This window comes from Scomber scombrus, chromosome 1 (assembly GCF_963691925.1).
Source record: "Scomber scombrus chromosome 1, fScoSco1.1, whole genome shotgun sequence".
NCBI classification, from domain to species: Eukaryota; Metazoa; Chordata; class Actinopteri; order Scombriformes; family Scombridae; genus Scomber; species Scomber scombrus.
In genome coordinates, this window is record NC_084970.1 from 29,233,145 (window position 1) to 29,248,823 (window position 15,679).

The 15,679-nt window shown below is 39.0% G+C and overlaps 1 protein-coding gene across 3 annotated transcripts in view; it reads left to right on the forward strand.

Moving 5' to 3' along the window:
* The first annotated feature begins 1,122 nt into the window (after nucleotides 1-1,122).
* LOC133985448 (zinc finger protein 609-like) overlaps nucleotides 1,123-15,679 on the forward strand; it is a 73,835-nt gene continuing 59,278 nt past the window's right edge. For all 3 annotated transcript variants that reach the window (XM_062425066.1, XM_062425085.1, XM_062425075.1), the window contains exon 1: nucleotides 1,123-1,525. The gene's annotated coding sequence lies outside the window, so the exon portion shown is untranslated. The remainder of the gene's footprint in view (nucleotides 1,526-15,679) is intronic.

A 15,679-nucleotide genomic window follows, 5' to 3' on the forward strand; every position in this document is an offset into this window, starting at 1 on the left:
ACTAGGAGCCTTCATAGTTCCCTAATGATTGTATTCGCCAGCAGCCACATTACTGGTTATATCTTATATTTTCATCATATCATATTTTAGGTCAGCTGGCAGATTTTTATTTTTTATTTTTTATATGCTGTTTTTAATTGTATTGTATTTTTATTTTTCTCTGTAAAGCACTTTGAGCTACATCCATTGTATGAAAGGAACTCTATAAATAATGTTTATTATCTTTATTATTAGCTGAGATAGGATGCCAGGTACGCTCATCAGCCACTTTATTAGGTACACCTACAACAGCCTGGCATAAATTCTACATTTACATTTTTATAAAGCTTATACATTTTCAGTTTTTGTTGACATTGTCTGAAAGGTGATCATTTTAACTTTGTGCTTATTATAGAAGTTATAGTGGTAGTAGTAGTAGTAGGTAAGTTTTTTTTTTGTAGGGGAGTGGTGATGTATATTGGTGATGAACTATGGGTTGGTCGTGGGGATTGTTGATTGTTCTTGGTGGTTTGTGGCTGTAGACAATATAAATGTATGTATTCAATCATATGTACGTGTAGTGGCGGTCCTAGACCAGTTTTAATGGAGGGGCCAGGTTGGGGCCAGCTTTTTTGTTAGAGGGGCACATACAACCTCAGTACAAAATCATCGCAATAAATCAAGTAAGTCATATTATTATAAATGCAGACTCTTCCTTTTGGGGGGGCCACGATAGTCCCTAAATTTATGTATAAACTACAGGAAATGGGATTAAAATCAAAAACATCTTTATTTGGCAGAGGAGACCCCCAGACCCCTTATTTTTTTGCCCCCCCTACCCTCCACTCCCCCACACTTCTCAAACCAAAGTTACACCCTTGGTTTCATGTGTAGTGTACTCCTCTTCAATTTCTAGATGAGCCAAAAATAAATCACAGTCCATTCATTGTGGGTAATCCAGTTTCCACATCTTTAACCCTGGCTCTCTGTTTGTGTGTGGAGAGACAGTGATAGTTCAGTTCGGTGTTGGAGGGATCCTTCTCCGGGGTTTCCCGCCGCCTCCCGCTGCTGCTGCTCGGCTACATTGTATCAGTTCCCACACGGAGAGCCACCACGGTGAACACGGAGGACTTAACCTGGATGGGAAGCTGCTCCGCGGTGGGATTTATCGTCCTAAAAGGTCGGAGGAGTTGGACTGGACTTGTATTGAGACGGCAATGATAAATTAAAACACACAAAAAAATGCCCTCTGGACTCGGGTTGTTTTCGATGTGGACGGTGTCTCGAAGTGCGATGGCAGAAGTCCAGTGAATCGCTGGCCTCCCCCCTCCTCCTCCTCCTCCTCCTCTCCTCCTCCTCTCTTGTGTTGGATGTCTTGGGGAGTGCACTGCTTTTCTGGTGCTTTTACATTTTTTATTTTAGGAGGTTTTTTATTTGTAATTCATCACTCTTGCTCAATTTTGCCCTTTTTATTGTAATATTTTTAACGGAGTGCTCGCCACCATGGACAGACCAGGGTTAGGAATAGGAGTGGCTAGCTAAGTCGGTAAGTTAGTACAATTATTCTCTTCTTTTTCTTTTCTCTCCCTCATTTCTTTTCCTTATTCTTACTATTGATAGTGCTACGAAGCGTTATCCATTTAACCCTAACCCTTGCGTGCAAAGGCAAGCTGGCTAGCATATAGCCAACACAGCATGCAGCGAGCTAGCCAAGCCTGACTGCACTCTGAGCTCATTGTTTCACTCTGCCAGCTAGCGTGCTACTCACATTAGCTCATTACACTCAAGCTAAGTTAGCTGGGTTAGCTTTCCCTGAAGTTAAAGTAATGTTTAATACATGTAAAAACTGTTGTCCTTCACCCTGAGTGACATTAAAAGCACCCCAATAGCTAACTAATACAATTTAAGTTGAGAGCACCTCGAGGACACTGAAGCCAATGAAAGAGAGAAAACAACTTGACTTTTTTAGCAGTTATATTTGTGTTTTTATTTTAAAATAATTTTAAATGTTAAAAAATACAGAGTTAGACTGAGTTAACACAGTAGATTCCACCAGTGAAGTTCCTATACTATGTCTCTGTGTGAGTGTGTTTACCAAACTGGGTACCGGGGACCCCAGGAGGTCCGTTTGAGGAGGAGGAGGAGGAGGGGTGTTCAAAGATGTCAAGGAAAAACAGACTACGAAATATGTTCCACTAATGTGTCACTCTCGAGGTTTCACCAGAATATGACAATGTGTGAGACTGACTGTTTGAACCCTTGTTTCACTTTCACACACACACATACAGTGTTACACTTACGTTAAAAAAAAAAAAATCTGGATGAAGCTCCTTTGGGTTAACATCTTTATGAAATGGTGCACTAGAGACTAATAAATCCTCGTGTTGTTGTTTTTTTTTTACATGAAAGTTTTTGGGACTGTCTTTGCAATATTAGTCAGATTATTTTTCTTGGCTTATAATGTTGGGACTGTCCCATCTCAAAGGATTGAGTCATTCAATTAAAACACTTTTTTACCACACCACTATGTGCTATAAGGGCTACCCTGTGCTCCACACTGTGTTGTTTTGATGCCCCATAGACTATAACAGTACCACATTAAACACTGGCTAAGCAGTCTATCGTCCAATAGTTACGATTTAACATCACATTAGCTAATTAGTCAAGATCTCACATTGCAATTCTGCATTTGATATTATAAATCCAGCAGAATGGTGTGGTTTTTGTTTTTTATTGTACTACAAAAAAGATGTTTTCCTTACTGTTACTAGCTATTTAGCTGGCTTTTAAACCCAGCAGAGTTATCCAAAGTTGAATTTGGCTCTTTGCAAAGGCAGAAACGACCAAAAAGAGGAAAAAAGCACCAGATTTGGCTTTGGTTGCCATTATGCATTCATGCTAGCAAGATTAACTTGTCTTAGGTTTTTTGGGTTTTTTTTGCATTGCCATTTCCGCTGTCCCCAATGTGCGTCTGCCAACAGTTTATCAAATACACATATGTCATTTGAGCAGTGCATATCTGTGTTTTCCAAGTACAACTGATTATTGCTTACAATGCAACTCTTAAAGGTCCTCCATCTGGCGTGACTAAGTGAACGGACATCTAGTCTCAGCGAGTGTTTGGCATTATCTCAGAGAGCCATATTTAAGGGGAAGTCAACAGTGTCTGTGAACACACCAAATTCAATGGTGCTTGGAGTTGTACCCTCCCCACCCAAAGCTTGGTTCATGTTGTCCATAAATGAAGTTGAGTTACCATTAGATTTGTTTTCACTGAGAGTGATTCAGCTGGAATGGGTGGTTTTTGTTTTATTTGCTTTTAATGCTCAGTCATCCATCGCCAATGCCATGTGTTCACATATATGCAACAGTCACCAAGTGAGAAAGGGAAGTTTGGGAGTATTTGGTAGTGAAACATTTTTACTTCTTCCTTTAAAAAAAAAGAAAAAAGCCTTAAGCGTTCCCGCCACAGTTACTTTTAATTATCAGTTTGGCAGCTCCATTGTGCGGGTGTGGCAGTGACTCTGAACGGGTGACACTGATAAAGAAAAAGAAAAAACCTCAACACACTTGTAAAGTATTTCATTCAAAACATTACAGTGCAATCCTCCTATTCACAATTGTAACAAGCAATACTTCCACGGTGCTGTTAATCCATTTTGAACGTCATGAAATAAACACAGCTTTCTATCCGGTATTTGGAAACGGGCAGTAAATTCCTACTTGACCGTTCAAGTTAGCAGCGGAGCAGCAGACCTGTGGTTTGGTTAGTACTTAACACTTTGTCCCAGAGGTCAGTAGGCAACAGCAGTCGGTTTGCTCTATGTGTAGCTTTGGTATGCTTGTAGCTGCCTTCGTAGCCAGGGCCGGGTGCTTGGAAATGATTTCAAATGTCATATAGGAAGTAATGTCATCACAGTAGACAAAAGGTTTACACACATCCCTCAGGAGCAAAAATATATTAGTCAGGATGTGCAGGGTCTCTCACCAATAAACTGTTGTGCATATCAACTCCTGTACACTTTACTCAGCCAGCCAGCAAGAGCTATTGTAGTCCAGTGGGGGCCATGAGAAGATTACTAGCGCTACTGTGATTTGTCAGCTGTACCTATAAATGATTCATGCTTTTCACTTCAGGTCAGTATTGATTAATTGGCGACCTTTTTTTGTGTGTGTGTTTGATTTGAGAGATTTAAGTGTTTTTATTTAGTAGTTACTTATTCCTCACACGTTCATCATTCTGAAATCAGTATAAAAGATTGTAATATAACGGTGTCGAGCCCAGAGGATTTGATGTTGCCAAGAATTTGTCATAAAATTGAAATTATGTAGCAGTAGCTGGCAACATAAAAGGCAGAGCAGTGGTGTTCCTGTTAATAATAGTATTACTTCTTCAGAGCAAACATGGTTATTTGTTCTTTTCTTGCAAAGGAAATTCAGCTTTTTACTGTGTGAGCCAGAGAGCAGGCACTTGCTTCTTTTTCCAGATGACTACTTTTTCAAAGGCAGTTCCTCTCCATCTGATTACCTTTTTAGAGGTAATTTGTTCTTATCATTATATGGATGTTAGGAGCCTTGTAGTAGCATGTCAGACACATTTTATACAATCTGACAGCCATCAATTGCAGAAGTGGAATTTAAGACTTTAAACTCACCTCACAATAAAATGACACTTTATAGTAGTCAGAGATGTGTAAATTTGCCCAACCCTTTGGATGAGGGCCTACGGTGAACATGAGAGCATTACCACTTAAGGAAAAGCGCATTTGCTTATTCACCACTTTGATTTTTGTGATAGTTTAGCTGCTGAGATGTGACCTTTTTCGACTGGGTGAGCATGTAAACAACTGATGGTAAAGTGACAAATTATGTGATGACACTGACTTTTATACAAATCTGTGCACATGTTCCTGTGAATCATTGTAGAATATAAGTCTGAAGTCTCAGTCTGTAAAACATGCACAAAAACGACCCATTTCTTTGTGTGTTATTCTGTATTTTGTGTACATTTTTGACAGCCATTCACCTTTTTAAAAAAAGTCAGTTTAACACCAGGCTGGATATTAAAGAAACAATGTGGAAGGAGAGTATTCAACAGTGTTTGTTTAGAGGTCCAGAGCATCAGATTAGTCCAGGACAAGGGGATTATGTTGGCTTTGTAAGGCTCCCGTCATCTCATGGCCACACACCAGCTGATGACAAACTAAGAAAGGATTTAGCCTACGTCCTTAAAGGTAGCTGGTAAATTGAAGGCTCTCAGGTGCCTTTTTAAAATTGCATGAATAAAGCCATTTAATTTGGATTAATGTATATTAATATGTGCAATCAATTATTTTTACTTAGGGAGATAGAAAAGGACACATTGGAAATGGGAAGAGTACACAGTTCATATTAATCCTCCATAATATAGCTAGTATCATCTGGCAGAGTGAGATGAAAAGGAGCATCGCCGTGGTTTAAAACATCACAGTGTTTCCCCAAGGTTAGATTGATTTGAAGTGGTCCAATGTAAGTGCTGGGGGTTGGGCTTGTTTATCTGCTGGTGGAAATCTCCAACATCCGACACTTGAATCTCCTGAGAAACAGCAATTCATATATGATGTGACATTTCCCCCTCCTCCTAATCTGAGCCCTTTTTTTTTTTTTTTTTTAAATATATAGGGTATATGCCAATATTTAGTCTGATGCAGTGGTTTTATTTTTCTGCTTCCTACAGCTGAACATGCACACTTGGCTTAGAGTAATCATTGGCATTAGTAAAGTAGCTTAGATAAGTATTATAATAGCGGAATAAAAATATTATAGAATTAATATGAAAGCCTGCAGCAAAGCTTTCCTGTGATGGGTTAAGTGTTGGATGGTGTATAGTGTTTTGTATAATATCTGTGGGGAGAGAAGTGTCATCTGAAACTGTTGTGGGTGGAAGGTTTGGACAAGATTTAGATCGCCTCTCCGTTTTTCAGCAGGAACAAAAAAAATGCAGTTTTCAGTTAATCACAATCATTCAGAGACATTTACCCTCACAGTAAATATCATTGAAGGAAACTGCCGGTTGCTGTTTGTTTGCTTGTTCAAACAGGTCAGAGCATGGTACAGTGTTTTTTTTCTGGCAAAAGAAAGGACGCCCTTCTATAGTCAATACTGATCCACCTATCCATCCATCCTGTGAATCAGCTTGGGACAAACCTTGTTGAAGTAAATACCTCTGGGTTGGTCACCAAAACAAATGTTATATAAATGAAATGTTGTGTTATGTTTGAGCATTACCTGCTTTACACCACTACTTGTATGACAGTAGTAGTATTAGTAGTAAATAATATCACATTATCCATTTATTTCCTTCATTTATTTGTTTTGTTAGACCAGACATGAACCCTTTTTAACAATAAGCTCTTCAAGGACTCCCCAGTAATTTTTTTGTTGAAAAATTGACTAGACTAGTGTCATTTGAACTGTAAAGTCACATTATTGGTTGAGAAATATGCAATTCTGCTGTAGTTTTTATCGCGCTGATTGGATTTCTCACTAGGGAATTGCCAATTACAGCAGAAAGGAGCACAGTTTGAATGCTTGTTGCACAGTTGCTGCTTTGCCAGAGACTGGTGATCCATCTTTTCCTGGGATGCGAGCCCAGGTTACACTCAACTCCCACACAAGCTATAAAGATATTGTCAGCTTTTGTGGCGCAGCACAGTCTTGGGTGCTGCAGAAATGCTGTCTCATTTGCCTTTGGTTTGAAATATCCTCCTGTGTGTTCTTAGAAAGAAAAGCATTGGAAATTATGAGTCAATTCTACCTGATCTTGGATGTTTTTGTTGTTCTTTGTTGTAATAAAGAAGCACAGTCAAATTGCATCCGTACGTTTAACACACTATTGCTTTCAGTGCAGTCTTCACTCATCCACTCATAAGCAACATGACCTCGTTAATCACTCTCGCCTCACTTGTTCCTGACACTGGTGATCTTTTCACTGCAAGTTACACACAACAATTTTTCATCTACAAATGACCGATTAATATACCAGTGTAAAAATAAGATGATGTGATTTTCTTTGAGCTGCTCTACAGTTGATATACCCCCACAAATAACCCAATTTGTGGACAGAAAGCAGTCAAGTCCCTAGTGTCTTTCCAGACGTTGCAAGCTGGAGTTTAGCCACAGAAATGTCACGGTCCTTTCTAAATATACATTTTTTGAGTTGAGCTGAGTACAGAGCCAGAAAAGTCTGTCATAATGTGATGTGTGGGGATTCCTCAGAGCACATCAATACTTCAGTGTGGTGGCACTGAGTGAGTGGGTGTTTCTGAGGCACTGTCCCCTTTGCCCCAATCATACTGCAGTATCCACTGTCATCTGTAGAATCAAAGAGAAACCGTCGTCCCTCTTGGATGACACGTCCCTCATTTGTGATATTGACGAGTAAAATGAAAGCACATCCCCAGATGACACAAATTGTTGCGTTCTAAAGTGAGAACAGATGATCAAGTGTAATGTCAATACAAATGCCAACACTTTTTTTTTTTTTTTGAAATGGTGGTAATTCTCAATCCATCCAAAACTGTGATAATGTTTGGATTCTACTACCCTGTTTCATCTCACTGTCTGAGCACGAATGGAAGCAGATGTATAGACTTTTCACATCCTTTTTAGTTTAAAACATGTTCACATCAAAGCGGCGTCAGTTTATAGACCACTGAAGTGTTGTCGTTTCAGGCTCGCAGTGATCATGACCAGTTTCTACTGTGCGTGGATAAAGAATTAAGTGGGATTACAGGCTTTAGTCTTTTGATTCTCAATGACATAAAAAAGAATATCATGGGGCTACTTTATTTGGCAATATGTGTTTTAAGCTGGTAAATGGTGAATATTTTGCTAAAGATACCAGGGCCAGGTGCTAATGCCATCTCTGTTTTTCTTCTGCTTTCCATTTTATTGTGAAAAACAATTGGTGAACCAAACAAAAAACTAACCAATTCAAAATTGGTTAGTAGGGCTGCAGCTAACTATTATTTTCATTATCAATTAATTGACCAGTTATTTCCCCAATTAATCGAGTTAATAGTTTTGTTTATATAATGTAAGGAAATAGTTATAGTTCAAACGCAGTGATCTTGCAATAATTGCCTACAACCATCTTGTTTGTCCAACTAAGAGTCCAAACTCAAAGATAATCCATTCGCTATCATGTTAGAAAGAAATGTATACAATTTTCACATTTGAGTAGCTGAAAACCTGCAAATTTGGGGGCATTTTTGGTCAAAAAAGCACTAAAACAATTACTCGATTATCAAAATAGTTGGCAATCTTTAGCAAAGTAGTCATGGTCGGCATGTGTTTAAAGGCAGTCATGTTAGAGCCCTCAGGGTACGGCAGTTAAGTTTGACCAGTTTCCCCCAGCAACCACATTTTGGACCATTGTCAACTATTTTGTGTAGTCTGGTTGCCATTCCTTTTGTCTTTTTCTTTTTGTCTAAGAGGAAGAAACATGTTCCCCTGCCTGTGGTATATAGTCTTACACCTTAGCAAATTAGGGGGTAGTTGTTGTGTTTTGTTGGAAATGGAAAAGTAAGTTAACTGCATGTCAAAAAACTGCATGTCATCAAAGCTAAAAGGCTGTAGCTGAGACACTCTCAAAGACAGTCAAACCCAAACAAAGGAGAAGTTTAAACCCTGTTCCCACTAAAAAGTAAAATCTGTCAGTATTTGGTCTGATTAAGAGGAAGTTGCAACAAAAGACACAAGGGCAGAGAGCACTAAGAAAGGAGCAGCAAATCAGGCTTATCTGGAAAAACTTACAGTTGTTAGTCAGTTGTACAGATACATTCTCAGAAATAATTTCAGTTGTTGGTTCTCCGGATCAAATTAAACGCAAGTGACAAACCAGAGATCCGACGACTCTGCAGGAAGTAATTATTATCTGTCCCTATTTTCCCATTAGTCTGACAAGGTGATGGAGCCAGATTCCTTTATTTGGACTGAAATAGTGCATCATGCCCTGATAAATAGTGTCATGGCATTTTCACAACTGCACTTGACAGAAAAATAAAACTGATAGAAAACTAGAGAATATGGATTGAGAACATAATCAGTCAGAAACAAGCAAATAAATCAACATTTGCTGTAATCATACACTGTTCTCTCACCCATACAGAAGGAAATAAGTAATGGCCGGACAGCTTTATACAGCAGCTGCAGGTAGCACACGTTGGTTTCTTCTGGCTTCAGTGCCGTTGCCATAATGCTTACTGCTCATGATAAAACGGTTGCATCGTCGACATTTGTCTAAACAGTCAGAGAAGCAATCTTGTGGCTTTAACATAAGTGGATTGGACTGTCCTGACTGGCTTGGAAAATATGGGGTGAGTAACGTTTCACTCAACAGCTTAAGGCAGATTTATGTCTCTGTGTTGAGATGTTGTGGCATCTGCGTGCTGGGCAACGGAGGCTATACAGTGGGGGAAATAAGTATTCAATGTCAAATTTCTTTTTTTTCAGTAAACATATTTCCAGTGCAGCTATTCACATGCAGACATTGGTATTAAATCAATAAGGCAACACAGCTCAAGAAATACTAACATGCCAATCAATAAAAAAGTAATGTGCATTAAATTGGTATGACACAGGACAAAAATATTGAACATGTTAACTGAATGTGTTCAATACTTGTTGGACAAGCCTTTGTTTGCAATGACAGCAAATAGTCGCTTCCTGTACAAAGAAACTATTTTTTGTCCATTTTTGGATTTTGGTCCATACTTCCAAGCAGACATTCTTCAAATGTTGACGATTACGAGGGGACCAGTGGTGAATCTTTATCTTCAGTTCCTTCCATAAATGTTTGATTAGGCTACAGTTGTGTGACCAACGCCTTTATTTTTTTTCTCCAGGAACAGTTGAATCCTTTGCAATATGTCTTGGATCCTTGTCTTGTTTGAAGGTCAACCCACGACTCATCCTCTTTGTCCTGGTGGATGACAAACATTCTTCTCAAGGCTATCCCGATACATAGTTCCTTTCATTATCCCTTCAACAATTTGGATTCTGCTGGTACCCTGAAAAGGGAAACATCCCCATACCAAAATATTCCACTGTTGAACTTCACTGTAGGTATGGCATTTTTAGGGTCATGTGCAGAGCCATTCTCCTCCAAACATGGTGCGTAATGTTATTGGTGAAAGTTCCAATTTTTGTCTTGTCTGACACATTCCTCCAGTAATCTACAGGCTTCTCCAAATGTTTGTAGCAAACATAAAGCGAGCCTTACATAAAACGAGACTTACATGGTGAGCGGTGCAGTGTATCACCTATTGTTTCCTCTGTGACAGTGGTACATACTTCTTCCAGGTCTTTCTTGAGCACATTTTGAGTGGTTCTTGGATCTCGGGCTACTCTTCTGAACAATGTTCTTACTCCTCGGTCAGCAATCTTGTGAGAAGCTCCTTTGCGTGACCGGTTGATGGTGGAGTGAGGCTTCTTTCACTTGCAATTAATGGCCCCACGGGTGCTTCTGGGAACATTTAGGAGTTGAGAAAACCTGTGGCATTCCTATGTTGCTCAACAATCTTGTTTTGAAGATCTTTGGAGAGCTCTTTGCCTCAACTCATCATGAGGTGGTTCTTGCTTGACAGCTTGGTAACAAATGATGCATTCACAGATGGCTAACCCTTTTTAAAAAAAGTGCTAATAGCCACAAGCACTAACCCAGTTGAGTCTTATCAGCACAGGTTAAATGACTAATTAGTGGAATCACGTGGTTCAGCACCCTTTTCTTGTGTTCAATACTATTTTCATTAATGAGAATGTTATTTCTTTAGCAGTGTTGCTTTCTTGAGTTAAAACCAATGTCTGGTCTCAATTATCTATGCCAGGCGTAGATAATTGCATGAGGAGATCATGTGTTTAGTCGTGTGTGTGTATCTGTCCGCAGCAAGTCTTCCATACTACTGGACCTATCAGCCAATTTTTTTTGTTGCATATTTATGACTGTATGTTCAAGGACAAGGACTTGTCATGGTTGTAGTGATTCACAGTTTTTGAAGAACCTGTTTTGTAACACGATTCATTATGAGCAGATTGTAAAGTTTAGACTTTCATCTCTTCATCTATTATTGCCATTTTACGATATGCATTACGGCATAGCAAAAGGCATTTCTGGCAATCAACAAGGCTGAAAACATGACTTACCATTCCTGCTGCAGGCCAAATTTGAACTGGAGCATCTGCAGATTAAGTCCATACCCGTTATGTTATGATCCACTAAAGTTAGGCACGATAAGAGATTTAGGCCCAAAAAACCCTGTTTTTGTATTTGCCTCCATCTTGGTTTTAAGGGAGCACAGAGGGACAATTGAGCATGATTCAACTCTTCTTTGTCTGGGAAGGGAGAAGGATGTAGGGAGGGGTTTCATTTTGTATGATGTGTTACAACAAAATGTTCTAAATTTATTACGTTTGAATTGAAGTTTGAACTTCTCATCGTTTATTGTTTCCTTATTAAGTGTACACTGAGGTCGCTCAGTTACAATGCTATTTACACAATTCGCATCGTAAAGAAAACTGAGACTATATTATACAATAACACTTCATAAAAACAGCTTTGCAAACATTTATATAAGAAAACTTCACACCTGGTGGAGATCTGCACTCATTTTTCATATGCGTTATTGCACTGGAAATGTGTTTAATTAAAAAAAAAAGATGTGTTGGATACTTCTTTCCACCGCTGTATGGAGATCACAAGTATTGTAATTGGACAGTTTTCTCTGCATTGTGCTTTCTCCTCCATTTTTTCATTGCTGGTTTTATCTCTTGATAGGGAAAAGGACACAAAGTTTGTTAAGCAAATTTGTATTTTGTGATCTTGCAAAACTACTTTTACTGAAAGCCTTCTTCTTACCACAGTCAGCACTGTCTAAAATTAAGCGAATAAATGAAGGTAAACTCAATTACTTTGGTTGTATAATAAATGTATGACATTGCCTGATAATGTATAACACATCCATCTAGTGAGGTAGCGGTGCTACGACTATCAGTGGGTTAAATCCCATAACTATAAATCATTTCCCACGCTGTAGGCATCTACAGCAGAAGCACTGAAACAACTCGACAGAGGGGCATAAATTCAGCTTTAGTGTTATTAGTAGTAAAGTTAAATATTGGGATCTTCCATGCTATTAATTTATCGGATTAAATGTGAATATGTAGCCAGGGGCGGATTTGATGATATGGGGGCTCAGTCATGGGTCCTCCTTCACGCCAAAATAAGGCACTAAGGAGGCATTGTTAGTAAGATATTAATGCTATTTTGAGCACTTCTTATACCACCAGTATTGTTAATAGTCGTACATTCCAAATTTTACATTACTTTTATTTACTCAGGTCTGTTCAAGAGCTCAATGAATTGTAGCTGCTTTATAGATTGCTGGATAGTTGAATCTATAACAAGGCATCATATTTTATCTGTTGATCATATATTTTCTTTGTAAATCCTTCTCAGTAGAAGTACACAGATTCATAAAATGGACAAATCAAAGTAACTGAAAGCGTTAAATTTGATTTAATGTACTTGGTTATTTTTCAAAACATGGTGTTAAGGAAGTTGATGGTTTCTATAACTTCAGTCATTAACCAGGTTTTTCCTCTGCTTCTCTGACCTGAACTGCTCACTGAACCAGCCAATGATTAAAAAAAAAAGACATTTAGTTATTCAAGTGAGGTACTTTTACTTTAATTTTTCTGCTACTTTAGTTATGTCTCACTACATTAGCAGATAAAACATGTTGATAGAAAATATATGAAATGATAAAATATCATTATAAGCTACCCAGCAGTAAATAAGGTAGAATTTTCATTTAAATGTTTTTTAAAGGCAATACATCTGTTATGTTAATGATTGTAACATAAAATAACAAACGTCATACTTCAAATGCTAGAGTTTAACTTGTAATGCAGTATTTCTATATTGTAAAGTGTTGGTACACTCCTCTCTCCCTTTGTGTCCTTAAAGCAGTTTTCTTTTCTTAAAGGCTACTAGTTAACTCTCTTTCTTCCTTTAATGCAGTTTTTTTTCTTATATTATCATCATTCTCTTTGTCTGTTTTCAAGAGAGTTTGGGGGGGGGGGAAAGAGGGTTGGTGTTCCCATCTTCTAACAAGTGAGTCATTGTGACAGGAACTCGTTAGTAACTGTGGCTCTGCTAGTTGTTTCAGGGGGAGCAACAGAAAAGCAGACGACCCTCAGGAGTTTCACAATGATTGCTTTACTTCTCTTCGGTTTTTCTTTTGAAATGTGCTCTGCTTCACTGTTTGATGTTTGACGTTGTGTTGAATTGCATGTTGCCTCCAGAAGTCTCTGCGTCCTTAGTAACATATGAGTCGAATTGTGCGCAGGGGTCTCAGCTCGTCATCCAAGGATAGAATAGTCCATTAATCCATAGTTCATGAGGGGGTTACACATTGACAATGTTTTTTTGTTTAAAGTTGGGGTGGTAGGCAGGTAGCAAAAAGACAGGTTGTTCATAATGTCAAACTAAAGAAAGTCAGTATTGGCAGGTTATTTAAAAAAAAAAAAAAATCAGCAGTCAGAATCAACTAAGTAAAATGAAATTGGTGCATCGCTAAAAACTGCTCTACATTATTTTGGGGATATAATGAATTAGAATAGATACATTTTTATATGTTTAATACTTAAACATCATAATACATTTGCAGCTGTTTGGTGACCCCATTAGCAGGGAACCCCAGGCAGTTGGCTACCGTGCCAAATGGTCAAGTACACCCCCGTATGTAGCGTGGCACTCCTGAAAAGAGCAATGTGAGCATTGTCCAGGTCCAGGCTTTAGAGAGCATATAATGTCAGACAATCTACATGTTTGCTTCACATTTAAATTAGGCAGGCCACTGTATAAAAAGACAAGCAGACATTTAGAACACGGAAAGGGGAACAAACCTTTGCTCTTCAAGTGTTTGAGGTGACAGACCGTCTGAGCACATGTTAAGATGTTCTTTACGTAATGCTAGCCTGGTTGACTCACTTTTTTGTTGGTGGATGCACATGTAACCTTGTCCTTTCCTTTAATGGATGACCCAGTGCTTATGGTGGCAGAAAATCAGTCTGTTGTCAGACTACTGAATGAGGCAAACTAAAATGAAAACGTTTTTTTGTGGGTTTTTTTTTTTTTTTTTTTTACATATCAGCAGACTACTTTCCAAAATAGGATATAAGGCAGTGTGTTACTTGGTGTGTTGACTGATGTGCGTGCAGAGACTCGAGCAGTTTAGAGGGGGCTCGAGTAGCAACAATTTACAGATATCCCCTAAAGGCCTCACATGCAGGCTATTGGTAGATGCTAGCTAGGCGGTTGTCTTTAGTATCCACTCAGTTTCTGCAGCACAAAACTCAGACAGATTTTGCCTATCTGGGCGGGTCTTAATCTACCTGGGAGGGCCGCCCAAGTAGTATGGGAAATGCTGTAAGGAAAACTCATCTAGCGCTCCCAAGACCCCTGTATTGCTTTTTTGTATGGAAACTATGGTTGTTTACAACCGGATTGTAGCTGCAGGACCATGTGAAGCAAAATACTCAGCTCAGTTTGTGCTGTGTCTGAAAAATTGAAAAATAGGAGTGAACATTGTGAAAAGGTTATGAAAACACTACTGACAAGATAATGTAGCGTGGGAGAGAAAAAATCTGAAAGTAGTTTTATCAGGATAGTGGGTGAAATTGAATGGTGATATGTTACCATCAGTGAAATGTAGCATGCTACTCCTTCCCTCCCTTTACAGTACATGCACATTTTCCAGTATATCAACTGCTGGCAGTGATTGAGTGTGCAAGTGTCAGCACTCACTGTCAGATGTTACTGCCTACTTTTGCATTTTTAGGACCTCAGTTGCAAGAGGAATGTGTGTTTGACATGACCGTAAAAATAGGCTAAAGTAGAATGAAGTAGTCCGTAACACATAGAGGCACTGTCCGAAACCAGGAGTGTTCTGGTCGATCAAGAATTGGGTCTAAATGGTGCTTAGTCCTGACACCCATCAATCTTTAAATGTGACACTTTGTTCTCTCAGGAACAGATCACTGCCGCATTGATTCTGGAAACTTACCATGTGAGAGTGACAATGCCATTTGAAGCTTAGCTTGTTGACTCTGCCTCTGTTAAGCAGCTGCTGGGAAAGAGGCAAGCAGTTATTTGAGGTTAATGGTTGTCCGTGCCCTCTCTCTAGTTAGATATTCACATGGCAACACATCAACTGTCTATGGCACAAACAGTGGAGCAGTATATTAGACACTCAGCAGCAGCCTGGCGTGTTCTCGTTGTTAGACTCTCCACAGGAGCTGTTAGACAAGTGTTGTGTGCAGCGCTTTTGCTGCTATATTACAGGTTTCTGCAGGTCAGTCATCCGCAATAAAGTAGCTCAGCAGTGGGGTGCTATATGTGATAAGCTAGTTGAACTGCTTGAAAGGTGAGGAGTGAAGATTAGGAAGTTGTGTGTACTGTAGATACCATTAGCTTGATTGAATGCAGTGTGTGCAGATGGATATTTCAGTTTTCTGTAAGAATTTGTTGGAATCCCTCTTGGCAGACTTCCCGTGCAGGAATGAATGTAATAAATAATAGACAAAACACTGCAATAAAAAATAGTTTCTCTATTTTATTCTGTCTCACACAGCCCCATAAAAACACACAAGCACACAC